Source organism: Stenella coeruleoalba (genome assembly GCF_951394435.1).
Source record: "Stenella coeruleoalba genome assembly, chromosome: 9".
Lineage (NCBI taxonomy): Eukaryota > Metazoa > Chordata > Mammalia > Artiodactyla > Delphinidae > Stenella > Stenella coeruleoalba.
In genome coordinates this window covers 69,423,044-69,439,663 of record NC_137155.1, presented here as the reverse complement: position 1 = coordinate 69,439,663, position 16,620 = coordinate 69,423,044, and the positions used below count along the sequence as shown (strand labels likewise).

General features: G+C 36.9%; 1 long non-coding RNA gene across 5 annotated transcripts in view; it reads right to left on the bottom strand.

The window, feature by feature from the left end:
- LOC307191226 overlaps positions 1 to 16,620 on the bottom strand; it is a 750,426-nt gene that overhangs the window by 566,327 nt on the left and 167,479 nt on the right. For 4 of the 5 annotated variants that reach the window (XR_013829650.1, XR_013829651.1, XR_013829653.1 and 1 more), the window contains one exon: positions 13,156 to 13,230. The exons of the other annotated variant lie outside the window; for it this stretch is intronic. This is a non-coding gene — a long non-coding RNA (uncharacterized lncRNA). The remainder of the gene's footprint in view (positions 1 to 13,155; positions 13,231 to 16,620) is intronic. 5 annotated transcript variants of the gene reach the window in all.

The window sequence follows — 16,620 nt, the reverse complement described above, 5'->3', positions numbered from 1 at the left end:
GTCCAGTTTTCCCAGGACCGCTTATTGAAGAGACTGTCTTTTCTCCATTGTATATCCTTGCCTCCTTTGTCATAGCTTAGTTGACCATAGGTGCATGGGTTTATCTCTGGGCTTTCTATCCTGTTCCATTGACCTATATTCCTGTTTTGGTGCCAGTACCATACTGTCTTGATCACTGTAGCTTTGTAGTGTAGTATAAAGTCAGGGAGTCCGATTCCTCCAGCTCCATTTTTTTTCCCTCAAGACTGCTTTGGCTATTCGGGGTCTTTTGTGTTTCCATACACACTTTAAGATTTTTTTGTTCTAGTTCTGTCAAAAAAGGCCATTGGTAATTTGATAGGGATTGCATTGAATCTGTAGATTGCTTTGGGTAGTAGAATCATTTTCACAATAATGATTCTTCCAACACAACAACATGGTATCTCTCTCCATCTGTTGGTATCATCTTTAATTTCTTTCAACAGTGTCTTATAGTTCTCTGCATACAGGCCTTTTGTCTCCCTAGGTAGGTTTATTCCTTGGTATTTTATTATTTTTGTTGGAATGGTAAATGGGAGTGTTTCCTTAATTTCTCTTTCAGATTTTTCATTATTAGTATATAGGAATGCAAGAGATTTCTGTGCATTAATTTTGTAGCTGCAACTTTAGCAAATTCATTGATTAGCTCTAGTAGTTCTCTGGTGGCATCTTTAGTGTTCTCTACGTACAGTATCATGTCATCTGCAAACAGTGACAGTTTTACTTCTTGTTTTCCAATTTGTATTCCTTTTATTTCTTTTTCTTCTCTGATTGCTGTGGCTAAGACTTCCAAAACTATGTTGAATAACAGTGGCAAGAGTGGACATCCTTGTCTTGTTCCTGATTAAGCTTAGAGTAAATGCTTTCAGTTTTTCATCATTGAGAATGATGTTTGCTGTGGGTTTGTCGTATATGGCCTTTATTTTATTTATTTATTTTTTTTTTTTGTGGTACGTGGGCCTCTCACTGCTGTGGCCTCTCCCGCTGCAGAGCACAGGCTCCGGACACGCAGGCTCAGCAGCCATGGCCCACGGGACCAGCCGCTCCGTGGCATGTGGGATCCTCCCAGACCGGGGCACGAACCCATGTCCCCTCCATCGGCAGGCGGACTCTCAACCACTGCGCCACCAGGGAAGCCCCATGGCCTTTATTATATTGAGGTAGGATCCCTCTATGCCCACTTTCTGGAGAGTTTTTATCATAAATGGGTGTTGAATTTTGGCAAAAGCTTTTTCTGCATCTATTGAGATGATCATATGGTTTTTATTCTTCAGTTTGTTAATATGTTGTATCACATTGATTGATTTGCATATATTGAAGAATGCTTGCATTCCTGGGATAACTCCCACTTGGTCATGGTGTATGATCCTTTTAATGTGCTGCTGTATTCTGCTTGCTAGTATTTTCTTGAGGATTTTTGCATCTCTATTCATCAGTGATATTGGTCTATAATTTTCTTTTTTTGCACTATCTTTGTCTGCTTTTGGTATCAGGGTGATGGTGGCCTCATAGAATGAGTTTGGGAGTGTTCCTTCCTCTGCAATTTTTTTGGAAGAGTTTGAGAAGGATGGGTGTTAGCTCTTCTCTAAATGTTTGATAGAATTCACCTGTGAAGCCATCTGGTCCTGGACTTTTGTTTGTTGGGAGATTTTTAATCACAGTTTCTATTTCATTACTTGCGATTGGTCTGTACATATTTTCTAGTTCTTCCTGGTTCAGTCTTGGGAAGGTTATACCTTTCTAAGAATTTGTTCCTTTCTTCCAGGTTTTCCATTTTATTGGCATAGTGTTGCTTGCAGTAGTCTCTTAGGATGCTTTGTATTTCTACGGTGCCAGTTGTAACTTCTCCTTTTTCATTCCTAATTTTATTGAATTGAGTCCTCTCCCTCTTTTTCTTGATGAGTCTGGCTAATGGTTTATCAATTTTCTTTATCTTTTCAAAAAACCAGCTTTTAGTTTTACTGATCTTTGCTATTGTTTTCTTTGTTTCTATTTCATTTATTTCTGCTCTGATTTTTATGATTTCTTTCCTTCTACTAACTTTGGGTTTTGTTCTTCTTTCTCTAGTTTCTTTAGGTGTAAGGTTAGATTGTTTATATGAGATTTTTCTTGTCTCTTGAGGTAGGCTTGTATTGCCATAAACTTCTCTCTTAGAACTGCTTTTGCTACATCCCATAAGTTTTTGATCATCGTGTTTTTGTTGTCATTTGTCTCTAGGTATTTTTTGATTTCCTCTTTGATTTCTTCAGTGATCTCTTGGTTATTTAGTAACATATTGTTTAGCCTCCACGTGTTTGTGCTTTTTACATTTTTTTCCCTGTTATTGATATCTAATCTAATAGCATTGTGGTCAGGAAAGATGCTTCATATTATTTCAATTTTCTTAAATTTACTGAGACTGGATTTGTGACCCAAGATGTGATCTATCCTGGAGAATGTTCCGTGCACACTTGAGAAGAAAGTGTAATCTGCTGTTTTTGGATGGAATGTCCTATAAATATCAATTAAATCTATCTCATCTATTGTGTCACTTAAAGCTTGCATTTCCTTATTAATTTCTGTTTGGATGATCTGTCCATTGGTGTAAGTGAGGTGTTAAAGCCCCCACTATTATTGTGTTACTGTAGATTTCCTCTTTTATAGCTGTTAGCAGTTGCCTTGTGTATTGAGGTGCTCCTATGTTGGATGCATATATGTTTATAATTGTTACATCTTCTTCTTGGATTGATCCCTTGATCATTAAGTAGTGTCCTTCCTTGTCTCTTGTAACATTCTTTATTTTAAAGTCTATTTTATCTGATATGAGTATTGCCACTCCAGCTTTCTTTAGATTTCCATTTGCATGGAATATCTTTTCCCATGCCCTCACTTTCAGTCTGTATGTGTCCCTAGGTCTGAATTGGTCTCTTGTAGACAGCATATATATGGGCCTTGTTTTTGTATCCATTCAGCCAGTCTGGGTCTTTTGGTTGGAGCATTTAATCCATTCACGTTTAAGGTAATTATCTAAATGTATGTTCCTATTACCATTTTGTTAATTGTTATGGGTTTGTTTTTGTAGGTCCTTTTCTTCTCTTGTGTTTCCCACTTAGAGAAGTTCCTTTAGCATTTGTTGTAGAGCTGGTTTGGTGGTGCTGAATTCTCTTAGCATTTGCTTGTCTGTAAAGCTTTTGGTTTCTCCGTCGTACCTGAATGATATCCCTGCCAGGTAGAGTAATCTTGGTTGTAGGTTCTTCCCTTCCATCACTTTAAATATGTCATGCCACTCCCTTCTGGCTTGTGGAGTTTCTGCTGAGAAATCAGCTGTTAACCTTATGGGAGTTCCCTTGTATGTTATTTGTCATTTTTCCCTTGTTGCTTTCAATAACTTTTCTTTGCCTTTAATTTTTGCCAATTTGATTATTATGTGTCTCGGCATGTTTCTCCTTGGGTTTATCTTGCCTGGGACTCTCTGCACTTCCTGGACTTGGCTGGCTATTTCCTTTTCCACGTTAGGGAAGTTTTCGACTATAACCTCTTCAAATATTTTCTCGGGTTCTTTCTCTCTCTCTTCTCCTTCTGGGACCCCTATAATGTGAATGTTGTTGTGTTTACTGTCATCCCAGAGGTTTCTTAGGCTGCCTTCATTTCTTTTCATTCTTTTTTCTGTATTCTGTTCTGCAGCAGTGAATTCTACCATTTTGCCTTCCAGGTCACTTATCCTTTCTTCTGCCTCAGTTATTCTGCTATGGATTCCTTCTAATGTAGTTTTCATTTCAGTTATTGTGTTATTTATCTCTGTTTGTTTGTTCTTTAAATCTTCTAGGTGTTTGTTATTTAATTCTTCTAGGTCTTTGTTAAACATTTCTTGCATCTTCTCAATCTTTGGCTCCATTCTTTCCTGAGGTCCTGGGTCATCTTCATTATAATTATTCTGAATTCTTTTTTTAGAAGGTTGCCTATCTCCACTGCATTTAGTTGTTTTTCTGGGGTTTTATCTTGTTCTTTCATCTGGTACATAGCCCTCTACCTTTTCATCTTGTCTATCTTTCTGTGAATATAGTTTTTGTTCCACAGGCTGCAGGACTGTAGTTCTTCTTGCTTCTACTGTCTGCCCTCTGGTGGATGAGGCTATCTAGGAGGCTTGTGCCAGTTTCCTGATGGGAGGACTGGTGGTGGGTAGAGCTGGCTGTTGCTCTGGTGGGCAGAGCTCAGTAAAACTTTAATCCACTTGTCTGCTGATGGGTGGGCCTGGGTTCCCTCCCTGTTGGTTGTTTAGCCTGAGGGGACCCAACACTGGAGCCTACCCTGGCTCTTTGGTGGGGCTAATGGCAGACTCTGGGAGGGCTCGTGCCAAGGAGTACTTCCCAGGACTTCTGCTGCCAGTGTCCTTGTCCTCCCGGTGAGACACAGCCACACCCTGCCTCTGCAGGAGACCCTCCAACACTAGCAGGTAGGTCTAGTTCAGTCTCCTATGGGGTCACTGCTCCTTTCCTGCGTCCTGATGCGCATACTACTTTGTGTGTCCCCTCCACGAATGGAGTCTCTGTTTCCCCCAGTCCTGTCGATGTCCTGCAGTCTAATCCTGCTAGCCTTCAAAGTCTGATTCTCTAGGATATCCTCCTCCTATTGCCAGACCCCCAGGTTGGGAAGCCTGACATGGGGCTCAGATCCTTCACTCCAGTGGGTGGACTTCTGTGGTATAAGTGTTCTCCAGTTTGTGAGTCACCCACCCAGCAGTTACGGGATTTGATTTTATTGTGATTGCACCCCTCCTACCATCTCATTGTGGCTTCTCCTTTGTCTTTGGATGTGGGGTATCTTTTTTGGTGAGTTCCAGTGTCTTCCTGTCGATGATTGTTCAGCAGTTTGTTGTGATTCTGGTGCTCTCGCAAGAGGGAGTGAGAGCACATCCTTCTATTCTGCCACCTTGAACCAATCTCGCATTCAGTGTTATTTTCAATCACACCTTCAATAAAATATATACCTGACACTTCCTTCAAAGACAGCACATAGAAATTCTGAAAGCTGCCTGCAAACCTGCGGTTGAGGATTTCCACACCTCTGGAGCCTGAGTGCTCAAAATATCTAACTTCTCAGGGCAATCTCCGTGCTAAATCAGAGATTACCAGGAACAGGGCCCTACTCATTTCAGAATATCAACAGTGTTTTTTATGCTGTTTTTTTTCCTGTGAACAAATATGTATTGACTTCTTACTGTGTACTAAGTACTGTTGTCACTTAGAATATATATAAATTTTAAAAACATATCACCTATCTTCAAGGTTATCTCAATGTAGTTAGAAAGAGAGAAAGACATGTAAATAAACAAATGCAATAAAGAGAGTATTGTACATATAAGTATCCACATGGTATCAGAAATATACAAGGGGAAAAAGTATCAATTCTGCCAGAAAATATCAGAATAGTATGTATAGAGTCAGAAACACTTTAATTAAGTTGTAAATAATAATAGCAATGAGAACAGCAGCAAGGCAGGTGAAATGTACTATGCTTATCTCACTTAATCCTCTTGACATCCTATATGATAGGTACTATTATTATCCCAACTTTACAAATTAGAAACTGAGGAACAGTGCGATTAATTAACATTAACCCATAGCTAGTAAACAACGGAGCTGAGACTTGAACCCAGGGTTTTCTGACTCCAGAGCAGACATCCTTAAATATTGCAGTATCAGAAATATTTCAGATGACACACATGCTGTTAGGAGAGGGAAATTTAGGGAAAGAGACCTAAAGAGAGAGAGAGAGAGAAATTAAATACAATAATTTCTCTGGGTAAGTGGTAATATCCCTAACAGAAAACTGAATATGAGAAGCGAAGCAAAGATGTAGTGAAAATAAGAAAGATGATGTGCCAGATTTTGACCATACTGAATTTTAGTGTCTGTGAGACATCCAGGGGCAATGCCTAGGAGTCACAGGATGTATGAGTCAGAGTTTAAGAGACATGCTGAGCTCAGGCATGCAGTTTACTCTCTAGGTCCCAGATGTGTCTCACCTACATGCACATTTGAAATATAAAAGTGGTTAAAACTATGCTTCTAAGAAGAATGTATAGTATGAGAAGAGGGGCAACAATAGGCATCTGAGAAATATCATTATTTAGACTAAAATAGAATAGTAGTTAAAAATCCCGTTTTATGAGCTCTCACAATCTCTGTGTACTTTTTCTTTATAATATTATCAATGGTGCAAATTTACAATTGTTGACAACTTATTTGAATAATTTCTTATACTCAATGAGTCAAGCCCCCTGGGGTTAGGGGTTAGCTTTTGCTAACCATTCATTATATTTCAAGCACTTAGCATGATGTCAGCACATGATAGGTGCTCAATACTGAATAAATGAGGAAGGGAAACAGATAAACTCATTAGAAATGTGGAAAGAGAGGCATGATAGAGTGCTGTCAAGAGATTCCAAGGTTTCTAGCATAGAATATACAGTTAGAATAGAAATGAATCTTTGAAAACCATTTGGCCATCCTCACTATAACACAAGAAGAAGCACTATAACAAGAGAGCAGAAAGCCCTAAGAGGGCAATAACCTAGATGAAACTGAAAAAGAACTGAGTAAAATAAGGGAGAATTAAAAGAAATCTAAAAGTACAACACAGGATCAATATGTCTATTGGAAGCAATAAATGGAAGAATAGACACTGCAAAAACCTGTTATTGAAATATATAGGGCAAACTTGAGAAGCTTCATCAAAAATATAGAGGAAAAGGAAAGGCATTAAAGCTATGCAAATACTAAGAATAAAAAATGGACACTCAACGTAACAATCATGGATATCCTTTAAAATAAGCAAAACAATTAAACAGAAGCAACATCAAAATTATAATTGATGAAAACTTTTCTGAATTAAAAAAAATGAATATGCAAATAGATGTGGCTCACCAGATCTAAATAAAATCTAAGAAAGGTATTCTACATGCAAACACTCCTGAGTAAATTCTTGAGTTACCAACAGAAATAAAAATCCTCTGATAATCCAGAAATTTCCTTTAAATAGAAATGTATAAACTACTCTTAAAATAAAATAAACATGGTGAATAATGCATACATTAATAATGATAAATTGTATCCAAACCTCTAGTTTTTAATCAACTAGACATGTTGTAAGGAAAAGAGAAGAGGAGAGGGTTTCAGATGCAACTTCAAAATGTTTAATAAAATTCTTTATCTCACTTTCAGGGGACTTCAAAGATCCTATTTCATTCCTGACTTTGATAACTAGATAAATATAGCTTCAAAGAACTGCCTCCCTCCGTGTCCCAGTCAATTCCAAAAAGCAGAAACTGCACAGTTCACATTTTCTAACTGCAATCCACTAAGGCTTGAAACCTTTTTTTAAAAATGTTTAACGGAGAAAAATTAAATCTTGGTAACTGAAAATACTCTTAACATTCTCCTAAATAACCACTGATTCAAAGCCAATCTATAATGAGAGACTACTTGAAAAATAATAAAAATGGGGCCATAATATCAAAACCTGTGATTGATTTCCAGGTCTGATTTCAGACATAAATTCAAAGTTTTCAATGCTTTTTCAGCATTATTTGTAATATTAAAAATTGAAACAGCATAACAAAAATAAGGCAATAGTTATTATTCAAATATTAAAACATATTTTTAAATATTTTTAAATGGCATAGAAAAAAGTTCACAAAATAATATAATGTGTAAAATGCAGTATCAAAAACTAAGTATATTATCATATGTGGTTAAATGAGAGGTGACATGCAATAATAACTTCTCTGAAAATTCAGAGAGAATTAGAAAGTAAAGGAATAGAGAAATAACTGCATAAATATATCTGAGAAAAGCAAAGTTTTTGACCAAATATACTTTCTATATGTCAAATCATTTTTAAAAAAAGTTTAGATCTGGCTGATGTATATTTTAAACGTCTTACCCTCAATACAATTTTCTAAACAAGCATATAAAATTTTCAGTACTCAGTGTGTTGATATTATTTTCTTTTCAATATGCTAAAATTAATCTACTATGATTGTGACCAATCTTAGGAAAAATCATACATCTAATCTCTACGGAGTTGTAACAGAGACAAATGATTTGATCTCCATGGACATAGATGTCATTGCATATTCTAAAGATAAGTTTTAAGAACAAGAACTGAAAATGGATAGACCATAGTAGGTCAAATCTCATTATAACTATCTCTAAAAAAACCTATGAGACAAAACAAAGTTAATAGTAGTGAGTGAGTAAAAAGATACCTATTTACTGACCTCAGAGGGTGGAAAATGTAGCTGTAGGAACAAATGCATGAGAAAAAAATTATTTAAAAATGCAGTAAGAAACTCTTATTCTAGAGACTTTGTTACATTGACCAGGTATGTTGATCTTTTGTGATCAACTTTCTAATTCAAAAATCAATTTATGTGTAGATTATAAAGACTGCTGGTATTCGAACTGGGCTCCTAAAAAGTCAGTATCATTCTGGGGGACCACATAAAGGATGTGCAGTTAGGAATCTAGTTCCTCATTCCTCACCCCATCCCAGTGTAAGCAAAGCAATTCTGATTTTATCATTTTTACATAATGAGGTTCAATATAATAGCTTACTGACAGGTTCAATATAATATACTGTTGTCCAAAGAACAACAAACAAAGCTTGAAAGTAGATGCTAATTATTTCACTAAAGCAAACTACTCAGGTTAAAATATCATATAATATGCACATATAATCTTTAAATTTTACCAAGGGTATTGTGGGAAGGTCTTTCTGCACAAGTGACATTTGATCTAAGATGTGCAGAATGAAAAGCAACAACTATTCAAAGAATTCAGGGAAGAGCATTCCATGCCATAGGAATAATCAGGGCAGAAGCCCTGAGTCAGTAAAGGGTAGACAACAGTTTCAAGGAAGAAAAAAGACAGCAAGTGTGGCTGAATTACTGCACATGAAGGGGAAAGTGGAACAGATGATGCTGGATCAGCAGGTGGGTTTCAGATAGTCAGGGCCTTGCAGGCCACAGTAAAGAGTTTGTATTTTATTCCACAAGCAATGAGAAGTCACCGAAGGACATGAGCAGGGGAGTCTTTATGAAAAATTACTGTGGCTTCTATGTGATAATGGATTGTAAGGGAGCAAGAGGAGGAAAAAGAAACCAGTTTACAGATAGCACTAGAGTTAAAGGGGGAAAGCATGGTATCTTGTCTTAGGGTGACAGCAATGGAGTTACAGAGACATGGATATATTTTGAAGACAGAATCTTCCTGAATTCACTGGTGGACTGGATGTGGTAGATAAGGAAAGGGAAAAATCAAAGATATTTCCCCTAATTTTGTGGACAATGGATAGTGCCATCGACTGAGACAGTGAACACTGGAGGGGAGATAAGTCTGGGGAAAAACATCAAGAGATCTGTTTTGGACATATTAAGTTTGAGATGCCTGTTTGACAACCCAGTAGATAAGCAGGTAGCCAGATATTTTAATAGTAATAACAACAATAATAATAATAGCTAAGAACTATTGAGCACTTCTATTACATAAGAGCTACTATTCTGAGTGTTTTACATCTATCACTTACATTATAATTTATCCCTTAAAACAACTTATGAAGTAAATACTATTAATACTATCCTTATTTTATAAATGGCAAACTAAGGCACAGAGAGAATAAGTAACTGGGTCATACAATTGTATGGAGCTGGAAACTAAGCCCAGATGGTCAGGCCCCAAGGTCCATCATCTTAACTTCTACTCTTCATGGCTCACAGGACTCTGGGGCCGAGGAAAGCAGTCTCAGTTATAAACAGATATTTAAGAGTTATTCATTAATTCATCAACTTTTTCATTCAAAATGTATTAATTGAGCACAAGCTCTGTTTGTGCCAAGCTCTGCTCTAATCAATAAAACAGATAAAAGTCTGGAGGAAACTCACAATACATCAGATGGTTATGAGTGTTATGAAGAAAACTAAAAATGTGTAAGGACAGTAGAAGTTCCTAGAGTTGGAGTATTATTTTATATAGCAAAGCCAAGATGGTCTCTCTGAGAAGGTGACATTTGAGCAAAAAGATAAAGTGAAGGTGCAAGCTGTGCATGTACCTTGATAGATGGAAGTATCACAGTAACTACAAAGGCTCTGGGGCAGAAGTACACTTAGCATGTTCCACCTTCTAGTACTAGGACCTAAAGAGGGCCTTTGAACTTGACCTATCCCTGACAGCATTCCTCCTTAAGGGGGAAATATGTGCCTGCATATGGGGTGCAGGGAGCTGCAGGAAAGGGGTGGGGGGTGGTGAGGTAGGAGGTGGAGGGCAAGAATAGCAAAGAGCAGAGCCCTGGGGTCCCCCTACCAGTCTATATGCCCCAGTTTGCTTAACCAGTTTTCTGCCTTCTTCTATTATGACTAAGTATCTACCTTAAAAATATTCTTAGAACTAGAAACATTCCACACTCTTTCCATTCTTTTCCCTTCCAACCTGCCTCAGGTTAAACTCTCCCCTACAATCCAGCTCTGAAACCATGTCTTGCTCACTTCAATATCTGCTGACAAACTTCTTGGATGCGAACTGCCTGCCTATCTGGACATCTAAGATTACTGATGTTGAATTATCTCTCATTGCACATTGTCACTGATCACTGTTAGACCCTCCAGGAAGGACTCTTTGCCTACTCATTGACAGAAATTCTGGATATCATTTTTGCCTCCTACTGGATTTCCTCCCAGCACCTGCAACTGCTCATGTACTCCAAACACCTGCTCTATTCCTATAGTTCAATCTAATTTCAGATTTCTATTCTGCTTATACAGCACTATCCTGTTACAGTAGATAGGCAATAACTGGCCATACCTAAACTACATCTATAGCTATTCTTAGAATTGATTTGAAAATGTAATTTACCATTATTGAAAAGAGTAAAGCAACTATTACTTCAAACTGTGAGACCCTGGAGAGCAGTGTTATGTCTTAATTGCTTTTAATCCCCAAGGCCTAGCCCACCCCTGGCATAGAGTAGATGTTCAGTAAATGTTTTTAGATGGACAGAATAAATGAGTGACACTTTCAGGCATTTGCAAACTAAGCTAAATGCCATGGGGATGGTAGCACAGTCCTGCCTAACTGACTTTATTTTTCAAGTGGTAACATTAGACCAACAATTTTTCCAAATTTTCACCAATCAAGCTGACTTACTATAGGCTTTTGCTACTGCCCTCTCCAAAAGAAAGGCAAGAGTGATCAACCTATAATTTAGAGGTTCAAGGATTGTCACTAACATCTTTTGAGGATATGTCCTGAGTCATGAGGTGGAAGGAACTAAAAGTGGACCCTGGGATAACAAAATTAGCTTCTTTCTAAGGTAAATGGAGACTTTTTCTAGTGTCGTAATGCCTTCATGACATTTCCCAGGCACCTGAATGATCTGATCGTTTCTCTTGCCAAGGGTTTTCTCAAGAGGAAAAAAAAAAGGTAAATAAAAGAGGTCTGTCCATTTCGTAATAAATTGCCTTGAGTTCCATATGGATGTTTGCATTTAAAAGGTAATGGTTTTAAATGGCAATTACAAGGATTGATATGAGTTCTTAATAGGCAGAAAGGTAGTCAGATATGTTTAAATAATTTACATATTTATATCACAAGTCATGGGGGAAAAATAATCTTACTTAAAACTGGCCAAAAAAAAAATGGCAAAAATGAAACTACCTAGGAACTATTGTAGGCTTAAAGCATCATACTGGCTGTATGACCATGACATCAGTTACTAATGTTTAAATGTCATTTAAAAATGAATTGCTATGGTTTTTAACAAAAGACCTCTGTTTTGCCTGGTTTTCTTCTTACTCCACTTATTCATCAATCATTACCGAGAGCCAGCTATGTAACAAGCACTCTACTAAGCACTAATAATAGACAGAAGCACAATGGCTCTAACCTCAAGAATTCTTATTCCAGTTAAGTAAAAACTGTTATGAGCCATTGTAATTATTATCTCATATTTTACTAAATTAACAAGGCTGACCAGCTAGTTGGGAGACAGAGAGACCCAATCAACTTGCTAATTCAACAATTTGTGGTACAATATATGGATTATCTATATAGCTTATCTCTCCTCCATTTCAGTCCTGCTGCTTAATATTTCACCTTTTACTACTCAATAACATGCTCATGAGAAAATGGGCTAGGAAAATTAAAAGAGGTTAGCTAAATTATTCTTCAACTGATAGATTAGGAAGAAAGATTTTCATGTTTAACTGATAAATATATATGTATAAAATCCTTTTGTATGTATATCCATAAGAAAAAAATAATAGCCCAAAAGAAATATAAATAAAAGATATAAACTGATAATTCACAGAAGATGTTCAGCCTTATTATAGTAAAGAGATGTGACTTTAAACAGTAAGATGCCATGTTTCACCTGTTGCACTGATAACATTTTCAAACTTGATAATGTCTAGATGCTAAGAATATGACCAAAACAAGGTCTCATATATTACTGTAGGAGCAAACAATTTAGATAATGTTTTAGGAAGAGAATTTGGCAATATTTACCAAAAATTTATGGATATATTTTTCGCTCAGTAATTCTACTTTTAGAAGTCCATCCTACTTACACCATCTCTCAGAACAAGAGGCTGTTCATTTAGGCTTTGTTTCTAATAGCAAAACTAGAAATAATCTGAATTATGATCTTTTAAAAAAGGGGAATGGCTAAATAAAACATTTCACATACCATATACTACTATGTAGTGATTTAAAGTAATGAGGCTAAGCTTGTGTACTGACATGGAATGATATCCCTTATATAGCTTTAAATAAATGGAAAGCAAGTTGCAAATGATGTTCTATATGAATCCATTTTTTTGAAAAAAAAGCTAACAAGCCTATATGTGCATGTGCTTATGTGTTTATGTTTAGAATAAGTCTAGAAGGATATTTATGAACCATTAAGGTAGACTCTCTATGAAGAATGAGATTGTAGCACGAGAAGGGAGGAATAGCACATGTGTACATCATTTGATTGTCACTAATGCCTATTACTTTAAAACTTCTTTATATTTTAACCACTCTTTTCCTCTCCATTAGCAGAGGAGGAAAAATTTTTTAAATTTAGATAAGAAGCTGAAACCACAGTGTAAAAAGTACTCACCATAATCTTCAGGTTCTGTGTTTGTATTGATGCATATATGGGAAGCCTCTGCCCTAAAATCCCATGCTTTGACACCTGAAGCAGAGAGAGATGCTACCTGTGAGTACTGCTGTTTGTTGCTGTTGTTGTTTTGTTGTTCCTTTAGCACTCTGGGGGAGCTGTATGGCATTTCTCAACCCGGTCACTACAAGTTGGTTAACAACACTGCCACAAACCTCCTGGGGGGTGCAACATGGCAGACAGGCAGGTAGGAAAACTAGGAGAAAAAAGAACTCCTGAAAACATCCTGAAATAGTGTCATCCTGTTACGGAGTCCAAGTTTGTACTGCTCCCCATACAACAGGCCAATAAATAAAGAGATGAGTTGTTGGGGCAAGGAACAGCAACCTTATTTGGAAAGGTTGGAAAGGCAGCAGACCAAGAAGATGGTAGACTACTGTCCCAAAGAACCATCTTACCCAAGTTAGAATTCAGGCTGCTTTTATACTAAAAGGGGAGGGGGTGTGGTTGGTTGTTGAAAACTTCTTGGGTGTCAGAATCCTTTGTTCTTGCATCTGTCCACTTAGGTCAGGTCATGATGTTCATGTAAACCTCCAACAAGACAAATGTTATTCTCTGTTCTATAACTTTTTACTTCTATATGAATGGAAAAGTGTTATGTTGCTACCTTTAAAGGTCAGCCTTGAGAATGGGCTATCCAGTATATTTCAAGCTGTAGGCAACATTCTTAACTTATAGCAAGAACAATAGAATACAAAGGTTAAATTAAAAGAAACAGATCCACTATGGAGTCAGATTTATTCTTCCTTATTACAATCCTGTATAAGTAAAAGCATTAATTATTCACAAATGCTAAGTTATATTTAAACATGAGAATTAACAAATGAACAACTAATGAACTTAAATTCTACCATTCTTTTTTTTTTTGGCTGCACCACACAGCTTGCAGAATCTTAGTTCCCTAACCAGGGACTAAACCCGCACCCTCAGCAGTGAAAGCACAGAGTCCTAACCACTGGACCACCAAGGAATTCCCTAACTCATGAATTTAAAATTGTAGGCGTAGAATCCATTTCCATATAGGGAAATATATGCACAAATAATAATAAAACTGGCTTTAAATCCCAGTTATTTTTCCTTTATTCTACTATTTTATGCTTTCCTATAGAATTGAGCTACATACTTTCACTCCAAACAAATCTCTGTTGTACAGAAATCTATAAGAAATGTAGCTGCCTTTTGAACCTTAATTTTACCTTAACCTACTTAAGAATTCTTTCTTTTCATTACATTGTAGATATCTTTTTTCAGTCTTAACCAATTTGTGAGTTGGTGTTCACTTCTTGACCTACATATCTTTTGGTGTTTTTAAACACAAATGATTAAACAAGAAAACTCTATGAATCAAAAAGATTGGCTTCAAATCCTGACTCAGCAACTTCTAGTTGTGTGTTTTGGACAAGGTACTTAAGACTCAATTTCCTCATCTGTTACATAGTTAATAGTGGTGCTTACTTTAGTTGTCCATGTGGATTCCCTAAGAGAATGCAGGTAAAGGGCATCCCACACTGTAAGTGTTTACTGAAGTATTATTATAACCACTCCCCTCAAATAGATAATGTAGTTGTGCATTAGCTCACACATGATGTTACAAGGTTAGTCTTTATCTTAAATAAGAAATGCAAAACATATTACACTAAGTGAGAGCTGTTTAAAAACAAACAACTTTATCTAATTGTCTGAATTCTTTTAAATACCTTTAAAAATGCCTGGAAATACTTTCTTCTAAAATTTTAAATTTTAAATGTTGGCAGGAGTCACACAGATGAATGGCAGTCTGCAGAGGCTATAGTACACCCCTTTCCATTCTGACAGATTTAATGTGAGCCAGGCTTCTAATATTACCAGTCCTCCCCAGCAGGCCCCCAACCATGTTCTCAGTGGATCTTGATTAGAGAGAAACAAATAAGACAGGCAAATGTAGACACAATTAGATGACAGGGTTAATTCCCATTTCCCAAGCCTGGAAATAGTCTGCTGCGTTGTTCCCATTCTCCTCCACTGGCAACTCTGTACTCAAGAATGGGAGAGAACTTGGTGTTTCCCTCCAGCAGTTGGCCCAGATACACTCCCCAAGAACTGCTGTTTCATCCTTCTTGAGGTATGGGGTGAAATGTTATACAACCTAAGAAGGGGGCGCACAGCCAAAAGCTGCATTGCCCAATTCGATGTTAACGAAGACTCAAAAGTGGGACACAAAAGACCCTTGCAACTTTATCCTTATGAGGCATACCTGAGGTATGCAAGTACACAAAAGCATTATTGAATTGTAGGATTCTCCTTGTAAGATTATAACAAGATTGCTTTTGTGAAGTATTTTTCAGGCTACTAGATATTTCTTTCTAAAAGTAGCTACTTATAAGATCTTGAGATAGGCAAATTCTGCAAGAGTTCTTCTTCCTAGCATCTTAAAACAACACTGCATTTCTTTTTCCAAATTACGTAAGTTGACAGCCATATTGTTAAATTAAATGATGGCAGCCTTAATAATGTTCTTTTTTTTTTAATTTATTTATTTTATTTATTTATTTTTGGCTGCGTTGGGTCTTCATTGCTGCACGGGCTTCTCATTGCAGTGGCTTCTCTTGCTGTGGCGCATGGGCTTAGTTGGTCCATGGCATGTGGGATCTTCCCGGAACAGGGCTCAAACCTGTGTCCCCTGCATCAGCAGGTGGATTCTTAACCACTGTGCCACCAGAGAAGTCCCTATAATGTTTTTATTTTCAGTCATGTGATTATTGTTCTACATTTTACCTTCTTCCTAAGAGCAACATGATCAGTACAATATATCTTTTCTCCAGAAAAGTTTAACAGCTTCCAGAATTTTCTTGGATATTCTACAATAATTATTATAATAGTAGTAACAGTGGCTAACATTTATTGTGAGATTACTAATGACAAACACCATTCTAAGTGCTTTACATAAATTAACTTACATAATCTTCATAACAACCCTACCAAGTAGGCACTATTATTATTCCCATTTTACAGAGGAAGGAACTAAAGCACAGAGAGGTTTAGTAATTTCCCATAGTTACAGCTGGTAGCTGGGGAAACCTGAATTCAAACCCCAGCAGTCTGGCTCCAGAGTCTGCATTCCGAAATTCTAGGCCATGCTGCCTGGCTATCCACAAACAAGATGCACCTGTGATCAGACAAGGGTCTGATGAAGGTAAACACTGCAGTATTGGTTCTTGTTACATTGCAAGCTATGCTAACCACTACCCCCACAAGCCTCACCCCCAAAAATGAACAGTGAAGGAAATAAAAGCCCATTTCAAATATGCATATTTTTAAAATCTTACGTTTTTCTGAATAGTATATGGTTGTGCCGTTTTGATTCATATTTCTACCTTCTAAAAATACAGCAGACATGCATTCATTTTAAAAATTTACTCTGAATTT